Here is a 16,412-nt window from a genome sequence, read left to right as displayed (position 1 = left end):
GTCCAGTCGAGAGGCTTGAGTTCTGTTCCCAGCCAGGATGCTGATACGCGTCTCCTCCTTCCCTGCAGGCCCAGCATCCTCTGGCTCCTCCTTTATCTTTAGACAGCAGAATAGTAGGTGTGGGTGGACTTAATCTCCTTCCTCTTGTGACTTTTTGGTATTTATTTTTTCAATTAATTAATTTTTAAGTTGACAAATAAAAATTGCATATATTTATCAGGCACACCATATTGTTTTGAAATATGTACACATTGTGGAATGGCTAAATCAAGACAATTACCATATGTATGACCTCACATAATTATTTTTTGTGGCAAAAACACTTTAAAAATCTCCTTTCTTACCATTTTTTGATATACCAAGGTAACGAATGCTGCTTATGCATCTTTAAATTTACATAACACTACAATGCATTAATACCCAGTGAACTGCAAAAAAAAAATATATATATATATATACACACACACACACTTACAGTGGTATTATTAGTCACCAAAATGGAGAGGGGAAACTACAGTTGTGAGAATGTGCAAGTGTTCTCATTAAGGCAATATTAACCCAGATAAGCACTTAATACCTGTCCTCTCAAATGCCTAACAGCTCTGGAATGCCCATTGTGAAACAAAACAGTGCACAGTATTTCCTAAATTCTAACACACACTTCATTTTCTGACTTGGCTGGGAAACGAGAAAATCTGGCCATGGGCAATGTGCCCTCCTTCCCTTGTCTGACCCAAACATAAAGCAGTTACATCTACTGGCAGGCTAGCTGTGGCCTTTGCCCTTTCCTCTAAAGTGCCCAGTTGAGGATTGACTTCAACAAGATCCAGTGCTGACAGCAACCCTGTACTATGTATTTCCTCAGTAATATAGATGCCTTCTTGAAAGGTCAGTCCCCCTACAATAGGGATTCCTGCGGCTGGAGCCAGTGTACAGTCAAATACATCAATATCAAAACTCAGATGGACAGACCTTTGTCTTTTGCCAATCAGCAGATCAAATTTCTGTTGCATGACCTCCTGGGTGCCAAATGGATCAATGTCTCTCATGGAAAAATACTAGATATCATTGTTCTTTTAAAAAAATATTCCAGAGGGTCCATGTCTCCTAGATCAGAATATGCTATACTTGGGGAAGAGATATAAGGTTTGTCCAGGGAAATCCTGGAAGTTCTGGTACCTTTCCCTGTAGTTCTCTGAGGAGAAATGAAACAGATAGTCCATGGAGATTTCCTGATGAAGTGGTAAGGAGTGTACTGATGTCTGCTGGGCATCAACCCAAGTGACACAAAGGTCTGGGCAGTTCCAGGCATGACCACTAATGGTACTAATTGCCAGGCTGGGGTCTTCTCTCACCGTGACGCAGCTGTAGCCAGACAACACTGCTCTGCTAACCAACTCAGCCAGTTGCTGGTTGGCTGGGCCACTGAGCGCAGATTCACTGTAGGGTTGTTGAAGAGCTCATCTGTGGGGACTGGAGTAAAACTAAACTTTTCAAAGTCTTTCAGGCAGCAGCCCAAATTGGAGACTCTTTTCATCAATCCAATTTTTCTTCTGGCAGCTGGACCGTGTTCCACTCCTTTTCTTTTCTGTCCCTACAAGAACGGGGCTCCTATCACAACCAGACTTCTTCAGGACAGAATGCACTTGCGTCTGGAGGAGACAAGTTCCTTAGGGACTTGACTGGCAGTGTGGGGAATCACTGGGACAGAGGCAGAGCTCAGTGCAGCTGGAAGCTTCCAGTCTCAGCAATTTTCAAGAATACAATATATTGTTATTAACTATAGTGGCCATAATTTTTAAATTCTGACTTCCCACACACAAACACTAACAGACAGCAGGCAAATATACCAGGCAAGTCAAATTTCTCAACCCAGACACATTTAGCAGATTTTATTTTAATGAAACAGAATTTTTAAAGAGATTTTATACTTCATTAAAGTTGATTTACTGTGCACTTTCGCTCCCTCTGCTGGTTGTGAAGACTGTGGAAAACCACAATACATTGCCCTGCCAGTAGACTTAGAGAGCAACCTGACATCGTGTAGCCTTGAATGGTTAATCTAGAGAAGGAATGAAGCCAAGCAAGCAGTGAGCACTAGCTGTACCGCTGACACAGGGACATCTCACTCTCTGCCCTGGCCATGATGGAGCTGTGAGGGATCATGCACTGCAGCCCCTATTGTGCAGATGAGGAGGGTGAATTCCAGAGATTCGAGGCTTTCCTCAGCTCCAGATCCATGTGAAATTTAGGGCCCAGAGCCAGGACTCTTGTGTGTAACTTGGAGACATGTTCCTAGTGCTTGTAAACTTCACGGACAAAACTTCATGGATAAGTGAGACTGAGCTGTTACTGAAGAGTTAATGTAGCTTTAGATGCAGCACCCCTTTCTTGTGAGCTGATTCCAAGTGTCAGGTATCAACTGGTGGGAGGCACTTATCTCAAATCCTTAACAGACAGAAATGTTCATTTCTTCATGTGATAGAACAACAGTAAAATTCCAGCTTAAAGTTGTTACAGCTTACTCTCTGACCTCATTAAATGACTACTCTGCTTGGATTTTTAAAATGTGGTTTCATAAATTAAACACTGAGTCTTAAAACCTTCCTTGAGTTTTAATGCCTTTCTTTGTGAAACCATGAGGGAATCCACCACCAACAAAGCATTTTTTCCCATGTTCCTGTGCGTGCCTGGTGTCACCTGGGGTCTATGCCAAGTCAAACAAAAGAAGTTTGGAAATAGTTTGTGAAGAAATTAACTTGTATACTTAAGTATATTTAAGTAGGTCAAACATCTCCTTCTCCCCCACATTCCATGACTAATGTCCCAAATAAAAGTATATTCATTTTACATGCACCACATTTCCCAGAAAAAAGCAGCAAATGCAAGACATTTATCTGTCAGGGTGAATGCACAAGGTTCTGCTCATTTTTGCAGGAGGCAGGGAGCTGGAGGAGCTGCTGTCACCATCCTATGACTCTCAGATGACATAGGAGTTGTTTGGTGCAGATGTTAGAGGAGAACAAAATGCCTGGACCTTGTCTCTTGAGAATGCCGTGGCTATAGGACTGAAGAAGTTGGACTTGTAGTTTGGCCTTCCTCTTTGTATGACAGTTATTTATGCACTATTCTTTTTGCCTTTTTTGATTATAAGTTCATTAAAGGCTGATACAATGTCTTATTGCTTATAGCATCTAGCATGTACTAGTTGCTAAAAAGAGGTTTGTTAAATAAAGATTTATATACTAGCTTCTGAATAAATGTTTGTTAAGTGAAAAACTTTTAAAAGGTAATTCATTTGTGACTTTTTCAAAGCATTTCCAAACTACTGCCTGGACACCATTCTCACTTAACGTGATGAATTAGAAAAGCATCCAAATTTTTTATCCCTTTAAAAATATTTTTTATCAGTGAGTTGCAAAACTGTTTCTTAAAACGTATTTCTAGGTAAGTAATTTCTGAAAGGCTCCAACCATTAAGATTTAGTATGAGGGAGGAGGGATAGCATTAGGAGATATACCTAATGCTAAATCACGAGTTACTGGGTGCAGCACACCAACATGGCACATGTATACCTATGTAACAAACCTGCACGTTGTGCACATGTACCCTAAAACTTAAAGTATAATTTTTTAAAAAAAGATTTAGTGTGTGATCATTATTAGTATAAATTTTTGAAAAGAAAAATCGATTTGCTACACATTTAACACTAAAGAACTAATATACACAATGTGTGGAGAGCTGTATGAAATTTTGAAGCAAATGTTAGATCTAATTCCTCTTAAAAGAAAGAATCGTGTTTAATTGATAGAATACAGCACTTTCATGGTTCTCTAGCAAGTCAAAGGGCTTGTCCATTTTCTTGACATTGTATTTACTTAAATGAGTTTATCTAAAGGGAGAAAGCAAGGTTGCAGGCAGCTTAGAAAAATGTAGTAATTGTCACTAATTAAGTGCCCTCAGCTGTGTCTATACTGGGCCACTGTTTACTTGCTTTGTACATACTCAGCTGCAGGTAGCCACACTAAAAATTCCTCCACTTGTTATCGCCCCTTGCTGTTTTAATTTTTACATGGTGAAATATTGACAAACATGTCATGCTTGACTCTCACACTTTTTCTATGAATGGGTAAATTAAGGATACAACTATTATCTCTTATTCTGAATTTTCTGTCTAGAAGGTAGTGCAGGGTAGATGGATGTTGGCACTTGCTCGTGAACTGGACTGATTAAATGATTCTGAAAAATAGAAATTCAGAATGATTGTTCTTGGAATGGTACTACACTAGTATCCATCCATCAACATACTCTCAAACATGCTCTTTATAACCATTACAAGCAATTCGCAAAGCTGGCTGGGAGTTCAGCAAAGTTAACCTTTGTAGACCTGACCCATGACTGGGATCTACAAAGCACCATGCTTGAACCACCATAGCTTTCAGCCATAGATAAGAGTTAATTTTTGCCACCTTGAACAGCATTCTCAAGCTTTCTTTGCCTTAGTTGCCATGTTTATAAAAAGATAATGAAAGACTAAGCAAGTACTTCTCAAACTAACATGCACACGAATTTCCTGGGCATCATACTAAATTTAGATTTGGATTCAAAGGTCTGCAAAGAGAGTCCACATTTGTTCCCAGGTGCTCATCTAAGACTGCACGTTGAGTGCTAAGGGGCTAGTTGATCTCTATTGAGCCCTCAGCCCTGATATTCTCTCATAAAGCCTTTGCTTGTGAAATATACTTTATCCTAAATTATGTGATAATTCATTGATTTTTGATTATCATGCCATGAGGGTCTTATAATGTCAGTGAATAAGAATAATGAATGAAGGTATAAATTGAACCATTGGACTATTTTAGAGGTTTTAAAATTCCTAAGTGTACAATAATAATAACTGTAGGAATTAGATGCCAAGACTGTGTGTTCATGATTTTATCATGAAATACTAAACAGCAAAAGTAGATGGCATGTTCTGTCCATTATTATTATCAGCACCACTTCAAAACTTTATAGGACCACATGAAATATCCGTTAGTGCTAGCTATTTCATTTTCTTCAGTGTATATAAATACACAGCCTGAGAACAGAATGAACTTTCAAATACTTATTTGCAAAATATTACCTAGATTTTATTTTGATGCATTGTTTTTCTTCAAGATATCTCAGAATTCTGGGCACCTCCTTAAAATTATCTTTACTTTTGCCTTCTGGCCACATTTCTCCCATCTACCACAATACCACTCCACCCCAAGACCAAATTAAGTAGAATCTTATGGTAAAGATATCTACTTCTGGTGTCTTTTTTATTTAATTCAATTGTACAGGTAGGTTTTTTCAAACAGCAGAAATACATTAAGAATTTAAAAGGCTCTATGTTCTCTTGTTTCTTGAGATGTTATTTTAGCATCTGCACTCAATTTCACAATCAGCTTGACTATTTCACATTTCTAGGGTTTTATAAATCTTGAACAGCATACCTCTTCATCACTTGGTTTCATTGCGCCAATTGCTAAGCAATAATATGCAAGATTTTAACAAAAATATTTATTTCACATTTTTCTTTAAGAGATTAAATGTAGTACAAGCAAGTATTTAAAAAACAGTGATTGTTTCAAATGTTGTTCAAAGCATAATGTGAAGGGCCAGAGTAAGGGTTTATGCAGATAATGCATTCATGATTGAACTATTTGTATATTAAATATGATGTTAGGTTATAAATTAACTTAAGCTCTTGAAATTTATAGACGAATTCAAAAATGTAAATCTGCTCAGAAAAGGCTATTTATCTCATTCGTTTGTATGGTAATTGAAGGTTCATAATGAAATAATCTGATGCACAGAGCCCAGCTAAATTAGCCTGCCCATAATGTACTATCTTGAAGTGACTTCACATTTTCATTAGAGCCTTTCTAATTTCTAAAGCAAAATTAATGCAATTAGTGATCAAATCAATACATATTGATCATGAGTTTCTTCAATATGGCATGAACATATTAGGTCAAAAAGAAAGGGCTTTTTAAGATCATAGAATAAATATAAGAAATTTAAGTTGTGAGTAAGACAGCTTTGTGCTACTTTCTATTGTAGCTACTATTTATAAGAAACTGGCAATATTATTTTTATCATTGTTTGGATGAAATTCAACATAATATGCTACATCCCTGTCCCTTCCCCCCAATGCATTAATAGGGTATTCATTGTCCATATGGATTTTTCTCTCCATAAATATCCAAAAGCAATTTTTTTTCCTCATGGTGCAGAATTTCAGATGACTAATTACTCAAAAGCATTTCTTTCTTTTCACATGCAAATGTAAGCAAGATTCCAGGGAGGAGCCCACCCCCTAAACCCTCAGCCCAGTAAATGTACCTTTGATGGAGTGGGCTGCGGTTAAATGTATGCAGGAAAGACTTGAAGCCCAGAATAAAAAATCAAAACGCATTTGTGGAAATCAACGGACTGTTGCTTTTCTACATACTAATCAGCTTATTTCACAGTGAAATAAAAAGATACTTCTAAGAGAGAGAGAAAAAAAGATCCAGTCCTAGAAGCACCCCTCCTCACCCCCAGCTAAATGGATTCTGAGATGTGGTTCAACTGGTGTCTATTCCTGAGGTGTGAGGGGAAACCATGATAAACTGTCTTAACTGCTCAGCTTCTTAAGAGCAGATCATGTAGATTCTGGGGGAAAATGTTGAGTAAACCCAAAAGAAAAGATCATATTGTTGAGTCAAGTCTGCCTTTGAGATCCTGCAAAAGCTAAGCTGAGGAGAGAGACCAAAGCCACAAGACTGTGGTTTGCAGTTATGGCCAGCTAATTTGCTTTTCCGTCTTGAGGACATGTGAGGGCATGAGCTACTTTTCCTAACTCATATTTCATGACTGTATTTTAAGAAGCTTTATGGCATGTAAATAAATTCCCTTACTGTCTGTGATAAATTTCAATTGCTTTCTTTAAAAAAAGGTAATTAATTTAAAGTTTTTCTTGCAATTTTCACACCATATGAACATAAATAAAACTTTTCATGGTGTATAAATTTATAAACTGTAATGACTCAAAAGAATGGCAGTGACAGGTGTACATTCTATTTTGTCTACAGACTGGTCCCCTTTACTTGAAAGTGATGTCATGGATTTTGAATTCAGACATTTATTCACTGATATGAAACTCTTCGGTGCTTCTGGTGAAGCAATCTGGTGGAACTGACTTAATATCATGACTAATCTCATAGTTTTTGAAATTGGCGCATCATTGATGAAAATAATAGATTTATATTTGTGAAACCATTTAAAAATTCTCCTGAGGGAGTTAGTATATGTGTTTACAGGTGTTTCTAGATTACTACTTAGAATGGTGTTGCCAAGCAATGCAGCATTCACTTGTCACTGGTCACATGTGATGCTTTGGCAAAAATGAATTCCATGGATAAATATAAAGCTGGGAAGACTGTTATTTTGTGGGAAATATACAATGTACATTAGCATAATGAGGCTCTCAGAAATCCTGCAAGAAAGATGACTATTTAACACTAGTTAGCTCAACATTTCCCAAATTGATTGAGTTATTCAATCTTTTGGTTTTCTTCTTCTAACATATCTACTTTGGGATACTCTGATTTTGATTTGGTGAGTGACAGGGAAATCATAAAGTCTGAATTCTGGGGATATGCTAAATGGCAATAACCACTTCACATTTGATTTTAGTCATCAGGAAAGAGCTGACAAATCCAGTTCATCAACATACTTCTCTCCCTGCCATTAAATTATTGTTCCTTAGCCTGAGCTATTTCAATCAAATCAAACCACTAAGACTGATAATAACTGATACTATTATCACCTATTTAAGAATCTCCTACTTCCTGGCTGGGCACAGTGGCTCACACCTGAAATCCCATCACTTTCAGAGGCCAAGGTGGGAGGATTGCTTGAGGCCAGGAGTTTGAGACCAGCCTAGTCAACATGAGACCCTGTCCCTACAAAAAAAAAAAAAGAAAGAAAATCAGCCAGGCATGGTGGCACACACCTATGGGCCCAGTGTGCACCTATGGTCCCTTTTACTTGGGAAGCAGAGGTGGGAGCGTTGCTTGAGCCCAGGAGGTCAGGGTTATAGTGAGCTGTGTTCAGAAACTGCACTTCATCCTGGGAGGCAGAGTGAGACTACATCTCCAAAAAATAAAAAATAAGAAATAAAAATCTCCCTCTTCCCGAGGAAAAACTAAAATAGCTCTTTCAAAAAAGTAAATAAACAAATAAATAACACATAGTCTTCATAAAGAAGACAGATAGCACAAGGAAGAAAAAATACTTGTAATAATCCCTTCATTGTAAATATCCTGATGCATATTTTTCTAGCCTTTTTATATGTATATAACCATTTAAAAAATTGGATTTGTTATTTATTTCTCATAACCTATTTATTTTCACTCGATACATAGTGAACATATTTCCATGTCAATAAATCTATAACATCATTGCTTTTCATTGTATACATGTGCCATATATTTTAAAAGGCTAAAAGGATGGCAGCCTTTTAGTCACTAAAGATCGGTATGTTTAATGGCTTTGGTGTATTCTTGGTAGGTGTATGGCCGGGACAGGCCCTGTGCAGGCATCACTGCTGTGCTGAAGGGGTGGAGGGGGAAGGGAGGTCTGTTTTTCCTGGAGGTCAATCTCCTCTACAGAGAGAAATCAAGGGCCAAACAGAAGCTGAGGATGCTGCCTGCGTCGGCCAATCCCTTCTCCCTTCCTCCTCCCACAATTCATCTTCCCCAAACACCTTCTCCCCACTGAGTTGTCTTCTGTAAGTGGGGTCTTTCTGCAAGGTTGGGAGCTCTGATTTGGAGGTGATGTTTGCTGTAGAGATAGTCCCTGCTGGGCAGAACAACTGCTGCTCTCCCCTCATGCTTCTTCTGGGCAGGATAGTCAGAACCTCTGCCCATCGGGACCTCTGTGGTGATTGGAGAGTCAGCCAAACTCACTAGGCAGCTAAAGATGCTCTAGAGATGCCTCATGGCTAACATCTTTTCAGAGGGGCAGCTGAGTACCCTGAATTGTCCCCTGGTTTCTGGTCAAGCTATGGCAGCCTGAGTTTTGCTACTATGGACCCTGATCTTACAATAGACTTAATTGAAGCTAAGGGTGGTGCTAATTTTTTTTTCATATTATATTTGAAATTATTCCTGTGGACATGCTGTGCATACTTAGGCCAAAGGTTGCAAGAATGCCTGCCAAAAAATAGAGGCACATATAACTAGATTTTCTAAGGAAATGGAAACCACAATTCATTATCTTCTTCTAAGATTTCTTTGAAGGCCCCAGTCTGAGCTAAATGCTCCCTTATTTACATTTCCTGACTATTCTGCACATTCCTGTGACTTCTATCACCCTATAGTTGTTTGCCTGTCTGTCATTGCACAGGCACGTGAGGACCTGAAGGATAAGCTGCTGTGTCTTACCAGATTTATTTATTTTTTAATTTTTAAAATCAAGCAGAGACCCTAGACACTAAGTGTGGAACCAAAAACTTGGGCTCTTTTTCCAGGTTGAGAAGTGGTTAAAAGCATGGACTCTGGAGTCCAACTGCCCAGGTTCAAGTCTCAGTTCTCTGTGACCTTGGGCAAGTTGTTCAATCTCTCTGGGTTTCTTTATCTTAAAATGTGGATAACAGTAGTACTTGCTTCATAGGGCTATTCTGAGTAATAAGGGTTGATTTTTCTATAATGCATTTAGAATAATTCATGACATTTAGTAAGTATTATATGGCTATTAATTTAATTATAATTTGGTCATATCAAATTGCTTCCCAAGCCTCTTTTCCTCACAGGTATAAGTGAGATATATTGGCAGTGATTAGCACAGTGCCTGGGACATTGTGCTACAGGCTCAGTGGATACTTCCTGAGTCAGATTGATAATCCATCGTGTGAGCCTGTGAAGGTTCTAAATGGGGCAAGCATGAAGTACACTAAGGGTGTGCACTATAGCCACTTCTTGGGCCTGCTATGCTCCCTGTTTACCGCACATCTGTGGTGGCCATACAGTTAGCTAAGTTAAGTTATACTACTTCTGGTTGTTTTGTTGTTGTTTTTGTTTCTGTTTGACATGAAGGTAGATAAGAGTATATGTGCTTGTAATACTCATATTAAAATAGTAGGGAATGCCCAATCCTGTATTTCCTCAACGCTTCCACTTATGCGCATGACTTTGTGTAGTGTAAATGAGAAAAAAAATCATAGCTGAGTCTTCAGATTGGAGATTGGAAGGAGATCCATTTTTAATGGCATTGAAATAAGAAGTGATCCTAAATTCACCATTGCTTATTTATGGCTGTAGTTATTTCTCTCTAGTACATCCCAGAGGGTTACTTTCTGTTGTTAATTGGAACTTCTAAGCCATTTTTATTTACCAAGTGTTTTACAGTCATTGGTATTGATGACTTATAATTCCCCCATGAGTTAGGTGTCAGGATGAGGCATTGACACAGGCTCCACACTCAGGAAGCTGAGACGTGAGGGTGGATAAATCTGCCCCCTCCCACATGGCAGCCATGGGGTCCCGGTTTGCTTTGTTTTGGCTTGTCGGATTCATATTACCTTCTCCATGTGCACGATAGCAGTTACAACTGGACTCCTGGATACAGGGTCTTTTGAGGAAGGACTGAAAGAGAGTGACACTGAATCCACTTAGCAATTTTTTCGTCTTTCTGTTCGCCATTAAAATGAGTTTTCCTTGCAACTGTATGTCTTTCGGCACACTTATTTTGTTTTTTTTAAAGAAGTAAGACAAATAACTGCCTGTTTATTGTTAAATTTGTAGTGCCAGTCATGACAATCATAAGGATAGTAACACTTTTGCCAGCAGGGTGCTTATCTGTTTTACTAGTTCAGAAGGACTTGATTGATGCGAAAGACTAAGGTCTCAGTAAAGACAATTTAGCCATTTCCATACAGTTTATGCTTGTGTTAGTTGTATCCTGCAGGGGAGTCCCCAGGGGTGGCTTCTTTGACCTTCCCTCTAAAAGGTAACACGTAGAGATTCCTAAAGGAACCATCGTCTAACAAGACTAATGACGACTCCCATGCCTATTATCATTCAGAGACAGAGAAGGAGGCTTTAGAAATGCAGTACCACATTCCTCCCTTGATGTTTCACATGATCTATTAAAGCGTTATGTGGCAGATAAATTAATCATTAAAAACTTACAGTTAAGTCTTTACAAATAATAACCAGGTGTACCTTGATTATCTTTGATCTCAATATATATATTTTCTGTCACTAAACAGATGATACATAGCAGTTTGTTTTACTGACAATGAGTTTGAGAGACTCAAAGAAAAAAAAGCTATTTTCCTCCAGCATTCTTTCTTTTTCTTTTCATTTCTTTCTTTCTTTTTTTCCATTTTTCAAGTTAGAAGAGCTAAAACGAAGTTCTTCATTCAGTAATAGCTCATGACAGCCATGATCACTTTTTCATCTTGCTTTGCTGGAGTGTGAGTATGAAGCATCTTCACTGTTTATTATTCCAGCTATCCTCCCATTTGATTTATTTCTCCCATTCACTGCTACTTAGTATTTAAAAGTTCTGACCAGGGGACACGCTCCACATCTTGTGTGCATTAGGTGCTCCATGATACACTGGATTCCACTTAATGCCATCACTTTGGATTGAGGTGGATTTTTTTTTTTATTCTAATGTGCTTTTCGTCACATTAACCACTTCCAGGGCTAACATTTTCTACATTCCAAAAAGAAAATAAAAAAGATGATAACATGAAATAATGCAGTTGCAACAATCAGATATATGCCAGACAAATGAAAATTCATGACAACACAAAGCATTTTGTACCATAAATGATTTCTTCATTCTCTGTTAAGAAAAATGTTTAATGTTTTAATATACTACTGGTGAAACTTAGGTTAACAAAAATTGTTTGGGTAAGTGATAAATTCAGGAGCAGCACCAGGAATGTGGTGGTGGAAATAAATGCAACCAGAGAGAGAAAAGTACTCCTCAGCAGACAGTAGACTTCTTAAATTGAAAGAAGAAAAGAATGAAATATGGTTGAAATCTTTGTTTATGTCGCAGATATTTACAATCTATCTACAGTCTACTCCATTAAGTAATGATGTGTTTTTATTATGTCAGTCTAGGAAGGTAACAACTTTAATTTGTCATTTCAAAATTAAATGTGTGATTTTCCTTTGTATTTTGCTCAATAGTATAAGGACTGTGTTATGGCTAGGTATTAAAATATGGGGATTACTTGGGAGCAGAAATCAAGATTATTTTTTCTGGTTTGTTGAATTCCTTATATGTAAAAAAAGTCTTTGTTCTGAGCAGTTGGTGATGATAATATGAATTTTTACTTTTTAAAAATTCTTCCTAAAAACAAAGTTCTTATTGAAAAGTATTAATTGGGGCCGGGTGCAGTGGCTCATGCCTGTAATCCCAGCACTTTGGGAGGCCGAGGCAGGTGGATCACGAGGTCAGGCGATCGAGACCATCCTGGCTAACACGGTGAAACCCCGTCTCTACTAAAAATACAAAAAATTAGCCGGGCGTGGTGGCTGGCGCCTGTAGTCCCAGCTACTCGGGAGGCTGAGGCAGGAGAATGGTGTGAACCCGGGAGGCGGAGCTTGCAGTGAGCAGAGATCGCGCCACTGCACTCCAGCCTGGGCGACTGATCGAGACTCTGTCTCAAAAAAAAAAAAAAAAAAAAAAAGAAAAGTATTAATTGGAAACAAAGATAACTACATCTTCTTGAAATGCCAGTTATAACTAACTCACTCTAGAGCCAACAATATCTCAGGGTTGTTGACATAACTAATTTTTTTTCTTTGAAAGAAAAATAATTCTTGGAGAAAGTAATAGCTATTATTAGTTATGATAATAGATAAAATGTATTAAGCATCTTTTACATGTCAACTGATTTAACTCCTTTTATTATCATGACATCATAGTCTAGTAGGCTTTATTTTTCCCTGTTTGCAGATAAAACAAAAACAGAGGCAAAGAGAGATGAAGTAAATTTCCCCAGAACATATGGCTAGTAAGGGGTCAAGCAATGGTGGGTGGGATAATATATTTCCCCTGCTGAACCAATTACAAGATTTCAATGATGTAAGTTTTTCTCTTTCCTTTCTTGGTAAGACTGACAGACCATCTAATGACACTTCAACATTGTACGATGCTGAAACCAAGGTCCAGAGATGTTAAGCAATTTGCCTGGAGTCACACAGCAAGTTAGTGGTGAATAGGGAAAGCTCTTCTGAACCCTCCTATGTTATCTGAATTGAGCCAGTTTGGCAGCCTACACTGGACAAGAGTAGGGCCAAGAGTGAATGGATCGTACTCAGAGAGCAGGAGAAAAGGGGAATGGTTAAACAAAAATGACTGTCTCTTCAACTAAAAGTGTGACACATTTGGGAGTGGAATAAAGAGCATGAGTAAGGACCACTGCAGGCACATTTATGGGGCAACTGATGTTTCTCTTGGGTATGATCCTCACCTCCTACCACTACCTTCTTGTCCTTTTTTGCACTATCTGGTGACCTGAATTAAGATTAATTACGTTTATGCTGTCTGAACTCCAGTATCCCTATAAAATCATTTACTTAAAAGTATTAGTGATGTAATAATACCTTCCTGGAGATTTAAAGAAACTGATAAAATGAATATTGGATGCTGATCTTTTAAGCACTGTAGCATTTAGGGAGAGGAAATAATTTGACACAAGAGGAGTTTCCCAGCATTCTTCAATTCAGATTATGTAAAAACTAACATTTATACCTATTTATAAATATGCCTGACCCTAAAAAGGTAATACTTTTTTTAAAGAACATTTACAATATGAATAATATTACATATTTAGTTAAAGACTACCCACTTTTGAGGTGCACCACAATGGTCTGATTTTTTAAAAACCCAACTCCATCTTAGACTGTTATCCATCTTCCCTTATTCAAATCCCTGAAGATAAAATGGAAGCATGGAGAAGTTATTTTCCAATAGTAAAATCAAGGCAAACATGGAACCTTTCTAATTCCCATTTGCATGACCCATTATGCTGATTTATTTATTATTAGATTTTATGGATAAGAGTAGATGCTGGGAATATGTAACTCTCAGACTTCAGACTATGCAATCACTTTGAGTTCTTAGACTTCTGGACCAGTTTGACTAAACTCTATTTTTCTAAGGTATTTTTCCTCTAAATAAGTGGGTTTTCACGTGGAGAACACAGACTTGTAAGCAAAATTTTTATATCCCTTCCTATTTTCCCTAAAATTAAGCAAAGAGAAAAATGGAGGATTTCTACCCCAAAAGGGAAGTAATTTATCCCTACCACAGGAATAAGATTGCCAGATTTAGCAAAGAAAAATATAGGCCACCCATTTACATTTGAATTTTAGATAAAGAATGAATAATTTTTTAGTATAAGAATGTCCTATGAAATATTTGGGTGTCCTGTATTTTAACTGGCAATTCTACCTAAGAAGGACTCAATCCACTTCCCTTAGAAAAGAGGTGTCAGCATTGTTCCAGCAACCTGTGGGTCCCTGTGGAAACTGTTGCCTCATCAGGATAGTAGAAGAACATCACTTTTGCCAGCAGCTCTTGGTATATGTGGTAATAGCAGCACTGTCCCAGTGTTTGTCCTGTTGTCTTGAGCTTCACTGGAGACATGGCCTTTGGGTCTTTTTTGTTTATGGTGTCAAATTGGTGTAGGAAATGCGGCCATGTGTTCTGGAACTGGACCACTGAGGAAGAGGTAATCCTTTTGTATTATGTTGATGGAAGCCACTCATATTTTAAGCATGGCATTAATGACTATTTCAAATTGCTGCATTGTAATCCAGTTACATTAGCTGGATTATATTTAAGGCCTGCTGGCTTCATCTAATTTAAGGCGGAGTTCAATGACCAAATAAATAAGTTTTATAACAAAGAGACATTTGTTTTAGGGCCCCCTGCATAGTATCCCAAAAGGGACTTTCCTAAGTATACTTCTATGGCAATCAAGGTAAAATTATTTGTCCTTTCTCAGTCTTGGCTTTCTTACCACCTTTATATGAAGTATAGGTATAGTGATGCCTGTTGGAGGACTAAGACTTAACTGAATGATATTATAACTAGAGCTATAATGATAGTATAAACTATAATTGTTTAGCAAGTAGTCAAATTAAAATTGGTGCTGATATTTTAGAAATGGTAAAGCAGTTCCGAGAATAATAATTTTATTCCCAACCCTGGCTATCTGTGATTATTTTAAAATGTAACCTAGAAAAAGGCACAAGCCATTTATAATATTTCAAATGTGAAAAGTGGAAAAAAAAACCCAAAACATCACCTTCATTTATTATTTTAAAAATATGGTGAGTTATTTTAGCCAAGAAGAAATGAACACAGATTGTGATGAACATGCTTAACATGTACTTTGAATAAGAAAATCAATACATTAAATGACATGTTAGAAGCATTAAACAAAGGAGAAAAGCCAAAGAACTATATTGAAAGGCATGTTTTCCAGCATAGCTGTTTTCAATTGCTAAACGTTCTTCTCCTGTAGCATATGAAGGGCGCCTAGTGACCTCTAGCTGAGGAATCCATATAGCTCTGCACCCTTCCCCCACCTGACAGACAGCTGATGTCCTAGGCGTGCCTCTGCCCCTGCACTCTATTAATTCTTGGGATAGAGCAGCTCTTTATGCAGCAAAGCACAGTTCCAGCAGTCTATGTCTTTCGTGTGTTTTAACAATCAAAACTCACTTCTCTCTCTCTCTAATGATTTGTTTCTCTCTAGTACTTATATCCAAAAGGAAGATGCTCACAGTCATAAAGTGGTCCATAGCCTCTAACAACACAGTGGTGAGGCGTGCATTGCTCCCTGGAAATCAAGTGCACTGTAAGTCACGGCCTGGAAAACTGACCCAGTGTGTACCTGCAGCTTTTCCACCAGTTGCTTCCCACATGGCCATTGTTCTCTTAATTTGTTAGAAATTAAGACAAGTATCTATATGGAAATGGCTTTTTTTTAAATCTTGCAAGAAAATGCATAAAAATGGCTATTTTTAGGTGAGGGACTATAGCTGATTATTTTAATTGTATTTCCAAAATTTTTAAAAATGTGCTTAAATAAACAAATATAACTTTTCTAGGTAAAATAATTGAGTAAACTTTATCTAACAAAGAAAAAGGAATTTTAATGTTTTCATAATTTGAGTCCTTGCCTTTCAGTACATTTCAGGAGTTCAGTAAAATCTGAGTTTATGTCTTAAGCTATTACCGAAGTCTAAGGAAAACAGGACTCAGGGCCATCACTGGGAAAAGCTAAAGCTGAAATGTCCTGAAGATATCTCATTGTTACTTTTGTGAGCTTTCATGGTAAAATCAACTCAGTCACGTTACTG

General features: G+C 37.7%; 1 pseudogene; it reads right to left on the bottom strand.

Annotated features, from left to right (window-relative positions):
- Positions 1-662: 662 nt before the first annotated feature.
- On the bottom strand, positions 663-15,980 carry LOC100613172 (arginase-2, mitochondrial-like; annotated as a pseudogene).
- Between the last annotated feature and the right edge of the window lie 432 nt (positions 15,981-16,412).

The sequence above is a fragment of the Pan troglodytes genome, chromosome 5, assembly GCF_028858775.2.
Source record: "Pan troglodytes isolate AG18354 chromosome 5, NHGRI_mPanTro3-v2.0_pri, whole genome shotgun sequence".
In the NCBI taxonomy this organism is placed as follows: domain Eukaryota; kingdom Metazoa; phylum Chordata; class Mammalia; order Primates; family Hominidae; genus Pan; species Pan troglodytes.
This window is presented reverse-complemented; position numbering and strand designations above follow the sequence as displayed.